Below are 10629 nucleotides of genomic sequence, written 5' to 3' on the forward strand. Positions count from 1 at the left end.
GTCCTCAGCGGAGCCCCCCGTCACATCAGGAGTCCCCAGCGGAGCCCCCCTCACATCAGGAGTCCACAGCGGAGCCCCCCCTCACATCAGGAGTCCCCAGTGGTGAATCCGCCGCCATTACAGAAGGCCAAGGGGGAACAAAATAATGCCTCCGCCGGCCGCGTGGTTACAATAGAACCACCGCCCACCCCCGCCCCTTTCCATAACAGACTGGCAGCGGGGAGGAGTGGGGCGGAGCAGGGCGGAGCGGGGCGGAGCGGGGCGGAGGGTGGGTGGGGCGGGGGTTGGCGGGGCGATGCGGATTTGGGGGGTGGGCGGCGCCGCAGCAGCTCGGTTTCTATTGTAGCCACCCAACTCCACTCCACTTCTGGTCTTCTCAAAAATGGCGGCCGATGGAGACATTGTCTCCGCCGGCCGTGGACCTATAGCGGCGGCGGTGAAAAATCAGGAAAAAGTGGATTTCTCGGGACATTTCCCGGGAATTAATAAAATCGGGAAAAGAGTCTAAATCCCGGGAATGTCCCGGGCAATTCGGGACAGTTGGTAAGTATGTACATGCAGCAAAGGCATGATACTCTGTTTGCAATAGAATGGCATAAGACACTGTGGGGGAATTCAGTGAAACGGCAGTACCGCTTTTCTGGTGTTAGTCCCTCTTGTTAACCCCTTCCCGCCGACCGTACGCAGATATGCGTACTCGGCTTTCCGGGGTTATACCGGGATGATGCCCGCAGCTGCAGGCATCATCCCGGTACCGTTGTTTCCAGCGGGCGATTGGCTACCCGAGTATAACAACCGATGCGGCTAAAAGCCGCTCGGCTGTTATACCGGAGGAGCGGGAGGGAACATCCCCCCCCTCCCGCCGCCTCCCGCCGCTGTTACCGGGCCTCCCGTGCGATCGGGAGGCCCGGAGTCCGATCGGGTATCTTCGGCAGCCGGGGGCGGGCTGGAACGAAGCTGTGGGCGGCTTCGTTCCAGCCTTCTCGCTGCCAATGGCGCCGAATTTAAAAAAGTACACAGTATTCAGAATCGCCGTTTTCGGCGGTCTGAATACTTTGAAGTGTAAAGGAGGGATGGGGGGTCTTTTCCATAAAGAGTACCTGTCACCACCTATTACTGTCACAAGGGATGTTTACATTCCTTGTGACAGCAATAAAAGTAAAAAAAAAAAAAATTTTTTTTTAAACACAATTTATAAAGTAAAAAAAAAAAAAAATAAATAAATAAAAAAAAATGTTTTTTAAAGTGCCCCTGGCCCCGCGAGCTCGCGCAGCGAAAAAAACGCATACGGAAGTCGCGCACGCATATGTAAACGGTGTTCAAATCACACATGTGAGGTATCGCCGCGATCGTCAGAGCGAGAGCAATAATTCTCCTCTGTAACTCAAACCTGGTAACCGTAAAAATTTTTTAAAGCGTCGCCTATGGAAATTCATAGGTACCGTAGTTTGTCGCCATTCCACGAGTGCGTGCAATTATAAAGGGTGACATGTTTGGTATCTATTTACTCGGCGTAACATCATCTTTCACATTATACAAAAAAATTGGGGTAACTTTACTGTTTGGATTTTTTAAAATTCATGAAAGTGTCCCTTTTCCAAAAATTTGCGTTTAAAACACCGCTGCACAAATACCGTGTGATAAAAAATATTGCAACAATCGCCATTTTATTCTCTAGATTCTCTGCTAAAAAAATATATATAATGTTTGGGTACTCTAATTAATTTTCTAGCAAAAAATACGGATTTTAACTTGTAAACACCAAATTTCAAAAATAGGCTTAGTCATGAAAGGGTTTAATGTATTGCAGCAAATTCAGGTAGTTCTACAATGTCGCACTTTCGCGTTGTACTGTAATATGGTTTACATCGGGGGTCGGCAACTTGTCGATCTACCTGTTGACTGCAGGCAGGTGACAGGTAGATCACGATCAAGTCCCTGTCCTGACGACCCCGCAAGTGCTCCCCCACCACCCCATCCCAGAGAGAAGCGATCAAACCGGGAAGCATAGACATTCCCTGACCCCTCTGTGTGGCCTCCTGACCCTTGTACTATGTCTTCCTGACCCCTCTGTGTTCCCTCCTGATCCCCGGTACCATGTCCTCCTGATTCTCTGTGTGCCCTCCTGATCCCTCTGTGTGGCCTCTTGATCTCCAGCATCATATCCTCCTGAGACCCCTGTGTGCCCTCCAGACCCCCAATCCTAATGATCCCCCAGTTCCATACCCTCCAGACCCCCCTGCACTCTGCCCTTCAAAACCCCCTGTACCAGGTTCTTCTGACCCCCAGTACCAGGCCCTCCTGACCTCTCTGTACTGTGTCTTCCTGACCCCCTGTCCTTTGCCCTGCTAACCCTGTCCTGCTCACCCCTCTCATCTGCCCTACTGATCTCTGTACACTGCTCTACCTACTACTGACCTCTCTACACTGCCCTACATTCTACTGACCTCTGGGGGCTTGCTAGTTAAAGAGCAGTTCCAGCCTGTACAAAAAATGTTTTAAAGTCAGCAGCTACAAATACTGTAACTGCTGACTAGGGATGAGCTTCGTGTTCGAGTCGAACCCATGTTCGACTCGAACATCGGCTGTTCGATAGTTCGCCGAATTGCGAACGATATGGGCCGTTCGCGCCAAATTCGTGTGGCGCGTCACGGCCCATAATTCACTGCGGCATTGCAGTGCATTGCTTGCTGATGATTGGCCAAGCATGCACTATGACCCGCATGCTTGGCCAATCACAGCGCCGCCTTAACAGAGAGCCATAATTGGACAAAGCCAAGGAGGCTTTGGCCAATTATGGCTCAGGGGATTTAGTACACGCCCCACACTATATAAGGCCGCCTGCACGGCGGCCCTGTGCAGTGTGTTCCGGTGTGCTTAGAGAGAGAGAGAGACAGTGTCATTTCATTTGAGTTAGCTAGATTAGGCAGGACAGTCAGTCAGTTAGCTGCACTTAAAGTGTATTGTGTATATATATGCATCCCAGGTGTTGCATATATATATATATATATATACACTGTATTCAGTTTAGCTAGATCCGTTCCTGTTATCTTCTAGACTATTTACATTTAGTGCAGTGCGTCCTGCTCACAGTGTTCAGCTAGATCCGTTCCTGTTATATTCCTACTGACAGGCAGGCTTGTCTTGTTACAGTATTTTGAAGAAAATTACTGGTGTTCTTTTGATCCTATTAGTACCACAGTCAGGCAGCTAGACTATTTACATTTAGTGCAGTGCGTCCTGCTCACAGTGTTCAGCTAGATCCGTTCCTGTTATCTTCTTACTGACAGGCAGGCTTGTCTTGTTACAGTATTTTAAAGAAAATTACTGGTGTTCTTTTGATCCTATTAGTACCACAGTCAGGCAGCTAGACTATTTACAGTTAGTGCAGTGCGTCCTGCCCACAGTGTTCTGCTAAACCTACAAGTAAGTGGGGTGCGTCCTGCTCACAGTGTTCAGCTAAACCTACAAGTTAGTGGGGTGCGTCCACCTCACAGTGTTCAGCTAAACCTACAAGCTAGTGGGGTGCGTCCTGCTCACAGTGTTCAGCTAGATCCGTTTCTGTTATCTTCTTACTAACAGGCAGGCTTGTCTTGTTACAGTAAATACAGCTACCTGAAGAAAATTGCTGGTGTTCTTTTGATCCTATTAGTACCACAGTCAGGCAGCTAGACTATTTACAGTTAGTGCAGTGCGTCCTGCTCACAGTGTTCTGCTAAACCTACAAGTTAGTGGGGTGCGTCCTGCTCACAGTGTTCAGCTAAACCTACAAGTTAGTGGGGTGCGTCCACCTCACAGTGTTCAGCTAAACCTACAAGCTAGTGGGGTGCGTCCTGCTCACAGTGTTCAGCTAGATCCGTTTCTGTTATCTTCTTACTGACAGGCAGGCTTGTCTTGTTACAGTAAATACAGCTACCTGAAGAAAATTGCTGGTGTTCTTTTGATCCTATTAGTACCACAGTCGGGCAGCTAGACTATTTACAGTTAGTGCAGTGCGTCCTGCTCACAGTGTTCTGCTAAACCTACAAGCTAGTGGGGTGCGTCCTGCTCACAGTGTTCAGCTAAACCTACAAGTTAGTGGGGTGCGTCCACCTCACAGTGTTCAGCTAAACCTACAAGCTAGTGGGGTGCGTCCTGCTCACAGTGTTCAGCTAGATCCGTTCCTGTTATCTTCTTACTGACAGGCAGGCTTGTCTTGTTACAGTAAATACAGCTACCTGAAGAAAATTGCTGGTGTTCTTTTGATCCTATTAGTACCACAGTCAGGCAGCTAGACTATTTACAGTTAGTGCAGTGCGTCCTGCTCACAGTGTTCTGCTAAACCTACAAGTTAGTGGGGTGCGTCCTGCTCACAGTGTTCAGCTAAACCTACAAGTTAGTGGGGTGCGTCCACCTCACAGTGTTCAGCTAAACCTACAAGCTAGTGGGGTGCGTCCTGCTCACAGTGTTCAGCTAGATCCGTTCCTGTTATCTTCTTACTGACAGGCAGGCTTGTCTTGTTACAGTAAATACAGCTACCTGAAGACAATTGCTGGTGTTCTTTTGATCCTATTAGTACCACAGTCAGGCAGCTAGACTATTTACAGTTAGTGCAGTGCGTCCTGCTCACAGTGTTCTGCTAAACCTACAAGTTAGTGGGGTGCGTCCTGCTCACAGTGTTCAGCTAAACCTACAAGTTAGTGGGGTGCGTCCACCTCACAGTGTTCAGCTAAACCTACAAGCTAGTGGGGTGCGTCCTGCTCACAGTGTTCAGCTAGATCCGTTCCTGTTATCTTCTTACTGACAGGCAGGCTTGTCTTGTTACAGTATTTTAAAGAAAATTGCTGGTGTTCTTTTGATCCTATTAGTACCACAGTCAGGCAGCTAGACTATTTACAGTTAGTGCAGTGCGTCCTGCTCACAGTGTTCTGCTAAACCTACAAGTTAGTGGGGTGCGCCCTGCTCACAGTGTTCAGCTAAACCTACAAGTTAGTGGGGTGCGTCCACCTCACAGTGTTCAGCTAAAGCTACCTGTAGAAGGTTGGTGGTGTTCTCATACTACAGGCAGGCAGTTGATTTTGCTAGCTGCAGTATCAGTACATATATATATATATATATATCCCAGCTTAGTGCAGCTACAGGCCATTAGTATGTCTGGAAGGCCAAGAAGGAGAGGCAGACAGTCACAAGCCAATAAGAGAGGGCAAGCAGGCTCTGTGTCTAGTGCTGGTCGTGGAGACGGTGCATCCTCATCAGCACGTGGCCATGGGACATGCTTGGCCTTTTTTTCGGCAGCTGGCCATGTTGAGCCGCAACATGCGGAAGACTTGGTCGAGTGGATGACCAAGCCGTCCTCATCCTCCTCATCCTCTCTCACCCATGCCCAGGGTACTTTGTCTGGCAAAGCAGCGGCCTCTTCCCTTGGCTCAATGTCATCAGTGACTCCTTCCCTAGCCCCACCATGTCCTCCTGAGGAGTCCCTCGAACTGTTTGACCACAGTGTTGGGTACATGCTCCAGGAGGATGCCCAGCATTTGGAAGGCTCTGATGATGATACTGAGCTCGATGAAGGCAGTAACACGAGCACGGACAGAGGGGGTGCCCAAGAAGGACAGCAATCTGGCAGTCATGCTCCCCCTGCTGCAGCATACTGCCAGGTTTGCTCCAGTGATGAGGAGGGAGGGGATGATGAGGTCACTGACTCAACGTGGGTGCCTGATAGGAGAGAGGAGGAGGAGGAGGAGGAGGAGGAGGCACATCACCAACGAGGCAGGATGCCCTCCAGGGGCCAGCCTAAGGGCAGCACATTGACTGCATCACACCCCAAAGTTCCACATGTGCAGGGCGCTGCAGTCTCTGCGCGTTATTCAAAAAGTTCTTTGGTGTGGGCCTTTTTTGAGACGAGTGCATCAGATCGCACCGCTGCTATTTGCAACATATGTCTCAAGCGTATCTCGCGTGGCCAAAACATCTCCCGCTTGGGTACCACATGCTTGACCAGACATATGTTGACCTGCCATGCAGTTCGTTGGCAAGCGTATCTAAAAGACCCACACCAAAGAACAAAGAGGACCTCTGCTTGCTCCTCATCAGCTGAGATTTCCAACCCCACTAGACCTTCAGTCCTCTCTGAGACCTGCACTGAGAGGAATGAAGGTGTAGAATTAGGTGTGTCACAGCCACGTACTTGTGGGCAATCTGATTTTGGTACACCGACGTCAGATTGTACCAGGCAAATTTCCCTGCCCCAGCTGCTGCACCGCCGAAAGAAGTTTGCTCCCAGCCATCCACATGCCCAACGGTTGAATGCTAGCTTGGCAAAATTGCTAGCACTTCAACTGCTGCCTTTTCAGTTGGTAGACTCTGCCCCCTTCCGTGAGTTTGTGGAATGTGCGGTTCCTCAGTGGCAGGTACCCAAACGCCACTTTTTCTCACGGAAGGCAATTCCGGCTCTCTACCAGCATGTGGAAGGCAATGTCCATGCCTCGCTGGACAGGGCGGTCAGCGGTAAGGTGCATATTACCGCTGACTCATGGTCCAGCAGGCATGGACAGGGACGTTACCTAAGTTTCACGGCGCATTGGGTGACTCTGCTGGCAGCTGGGAAGGATGCAGGACAAGGTGCAGTAGTGTTGGAGGTTGTTCCGCCACCACGCCTCCAAAATGCTAATGATTGTGACACACCTCTCTCCTCCACCCCCTCCTCTTCTTCTTCCTCCATGGCCTCTTCCTCGGAACCAGCGGTGCTCCGTAGTCGTTCAAGGGGCTACGCAAGTACGCAGGCCAAAAGATGCCATGCGGTGCTTGAGCTGGTGTGCTTGGGGGACAGGAGCCACACTGGGGCAGAGGTTCTGTCAGCTCTGCAGGGGCAGGTTCAGAGGTGGTTGACGCCACGCCAACTTAAGGCAGGAATGGTGGTTTGCGACAATGGCACCAACCTCCTCTCTGCCCTCCGACAGGGACAAATGACCCATGTGCCCTGTTTGGCTCACGTCCTTAACTTGGTGGTGCAGCGGTTCTTGGGCAGGTACCCGGGCTTACAGGATGTCCTGAGGCAGGCCAGGAAAGTCTGTGTGCATTTCCGCCGGTCATATAATGCCAGTGCTCGGCTGACGGACCTCCAAAAGGAGTTTAACCTGCCCAAGAACCGCCTAATCTGTGACATGCCCACCAGGTGGAACTCAACGTTGGCCATGCTGCAGCGGCTGCACACGCAGCAGAGGGCCATCAATGAGTACCTGTGCGACTATGGCACCAGGACAGGGTCAGGGGAGCTTGGTTTTTTTTCCCCACGCCAGTGGGCCATGATCAGGGATGCATGCACTGTCCTGTCACCATTTGAGGAGGCCACGAGGATGGTGAGCAGTGACAGTGCATGCATCAGTGACACTGTCCCCCTTGTCCACCTGTTGGAGCACACGCTGCGTGGAATAATGGACAGGGCACTTGAGGCAGAACAGAGGCAGGAAGAGGAGGACTTCCTTAGCTCTCAAGGCCCCCTTTATCCAGACAGTGTTCCTGCGTGCCCGCCGATCACACAGGAAGAGGACGAGGAGGAAGAGGAGGAGGAGGAGGAAGATTGTGTCAGTATGGAGGTGGAGCCTGGCACTCAGCATCAGCAGCAGTCTTTAAGGGATCAGTCCCAAGAAACACATGGACTTTTACGTGGCTGGGAGGAGGTGGCTGCGGACCATGTCGTCCTTAGTGACCCAGAGGACTCCGGACCGAATGCCTCAGCAAACCTACGCTGCATGGCCTCCCTGATCCTGCAAAGCCTGCGTAAGGATCCTCGTATTCGTGGTATCAAGGAGAAGGACCAATACTGGCTGGCAACCCTCCTTGATCCACGTTACAAGGGTAAGGTTGCGGACCTTATCTTGCCATCGCAGAGGGAGCAGAGGATGAAACATCTTCGGGAGGCCTTGCAGAAAGGTCTGTGCAACGCGTTCCCAGAGACTGGGAGGTTACAAACTCCTGTTTCTGGACAACGTGTTGCTGAGGCTTCGGTCAGTCAAAGAAGGAGCGGTGGAGAAGGTGGCCGTCTGACCGATGCGTTCAGACAATTTTTTGGTCCGCAGCCCCAAGGTATGATCGGTTCCAGCAACCATCGCCAGCGTCTGTTTTACATGGTGCAGGAATACCTAGGGGCAAGATCAGACTTGGACACCTTTCCCACCGAAAATCCTCTGGGTTACTGGGTCTTGAGGATGGATCACTGGCCAGAGCTTGCACAGTATGCAATTGAGCTACTGGCCTGTCCTGCATCCAGCGTTCTTTCGGAACGCACATTCAGTGCTGCTGGAGGCGTGGTAACCGATCACAGGGTGCGTCTGTCCACTGACTCGGTCGATCGACTGACCTTCATAAAAATGAATGAGTCTTGGATCACCACCAGCTACCAAGCACCTGATGCTGATGTAACCGAATAATTTTTTTTGAAATCTCAGATCCCTTCAAAGACTGCCTATGCTGATGCTGAGTGACTAGCCCTGAGTAATTATCCTCTTCCTCCTCAATCATCACGCTGATAGCTTGTAAGAACATTTTTGGTTCTGGGTGCCACCACCAGTGCCTAAGGCACAATTTTTCAGCCCCTGTTTAACAGGGGCGTGTAATTACAATTTTTGATGCAATACTTTGCAGCAGGGCTCGTTCCTGCATTCCAACTAGAGTGTCTGTGAGGGGTTGCAGTGTTGTGGCACCAGCACCAGTGCCTAAGGCCTAATTTTTCAGCTCCTGTTCAACAGGGGCATGTAATTACAATTCTTGATCTAATATTTCACAGCAGAGCCCTGTGAGGGCTTACAGTGTTGTGGCCACAGCAACACTTAAGGCCCAAATTTCTGCTGAGTATATAGGGCAGGACCCTACTTTCAAACAACTAACTTACAAACGACTCCTACTTGCAAACGGAAGGAGACAACAGGAAGTGAGAATAAATCTACCCCTAGGAAGGGAAATTCTCTCCTGTAAGAGTTAATATGGGAAAAACATTTCTCCTTTCCACTGATGCTTTCCAATCCATTGGGACAAAAAGTGAGGTGAAATCTTCTGAAGAGGAGGAAAGACAGCAAAACAAATGTCACAGGGGTGATAACCCTTCCCTATGTTTTCCAAAAAGCTTAAAAAAGATTTTTTGGCTGGAGCTAAACACGTTAAAAATGTACCCATTCAAAATTACAAAGAGATTCTACTTAACAACAAACCTACAGCCTGTATACTGCTGTTCAGAGTATATAGGGCCTGGTGGCCCCACACCTTTCCTTATTTTAATTTGGGTGCGGGGTTCCCCTTAATATCCATACAAGACCCAAAGGGCCTGGTAATGGACTGGGGGGTACCCATGCCGTTTGTCTCACTGATTTTCATCCATATTGCCAGGACCCGACATTACATTAAACCCGCAAGCAGTTTTAAATGAGATTTTTTCCTTTAAAAATGACATTTGGTGCAGGGACTGTTCTAAACACGGGAAACACGCGTCACTTTACAGGCATACTATAGATACCCCTCAGGTACGATATTTAAAGGAATATTTCACTTTTTTTTTTTTTACTTTAAGCATCATTAAAATCACTGCTCCCGAAAAACGGCCGTTTTTAAAAGTTTTTTTTGCATTGATACATGTCCCCTGGGGTAGGACCCGGGTCCCCAAACCCTTTTTAGGACAATACCATGCAAATTAGCCTTTAAAATGAGCACTTTTGATTTCGAACGTTCGAGTCCCATAGACGTCAATGGGGTTCTAACGTTCGTGCGAACTTTCGGTCCGTTCGCAGGTTCTGGTGCGAACCGAACCGGGGGGTGTTCGGCTCATCCCTACTGCTGACTTTTAATATAACAACACTTACCTGTCCAGGGATCCCGCGATGTCGGCACTCAAAGCTGATCCGTCCATCGGCTCTTTACTAAGGGAAATTGTTTCCTACTGCACATGCGCGAGTTGCGCTGCGCTTTCTGAATTGTCCCGCTGTCTTCTGGGATAGGGTGACCACATGTCCCGGATTGCCCGGGACAGTCCTGAATTTTGCAGGTCTGTCCCGGGTACCTTAATTCCAGAACAATACAGTGTCCTGGAATGAAACTGGCACAGCCCCACCCTGGGCTAATCTGATGCCCCCAAAAAAGGCCGCCACATGACTGCTGTACTAACTGACAGTACTTGTCCTTGCCGGGAATGTCTGGAGGAGCACAATCCCCGCCCCCTGCTTGTGATTGGAGAAATTATAAATCCTGTCTCTTCTGTCTAATCACTGTGCTGTGATTCGTTACAGCACAACCTGATTTTTTGGAAGTGGAGGGGGGGTGTCCCTGAATGGCAGTTTGGAAATGTGGCCACCCTATTCTGGGATCTATGTGTCTCCCAGAAGGCAGCAGGGGAGAAGGAGGAGGGGCCGGAAATTTTGTAGATTGACGCACAACTAGGGTTGCTGCCTGTCCAGGATTCACCCAGACAGTCCGGGTTTTGAAGGATGTGTCTGACTGAAACACGGACACATTAATCAGACCGGGCTGTGACTCCCCAAGTAACCAAGATAGTCACACACAAATCTGTTGCTGTACGGGAGCTGCGGGTGGCTGTGTGGGGGCAGGTTTGGAATCACTGGGGGGGGGGGGGTGATGATGTCAGCAAGAACAGTGTGGCCACAC

The sequence above is a fragment of the Aquarana catesbeiana genome, linkage group LG01, assembly GCF_042186555.1.
Source record: "Aquarana catesbeiana isolate 2022-GZ linkage group LG01, ASM4218655v1, whole genome shotgun sequence".
In the NCBI taxonomy this organism is placed as follows: Eukaryota; Metazoa; Chordata; class Amphibia; order Anura; family Ranidae; genus Aquarana; species Aquarana catesbeiana.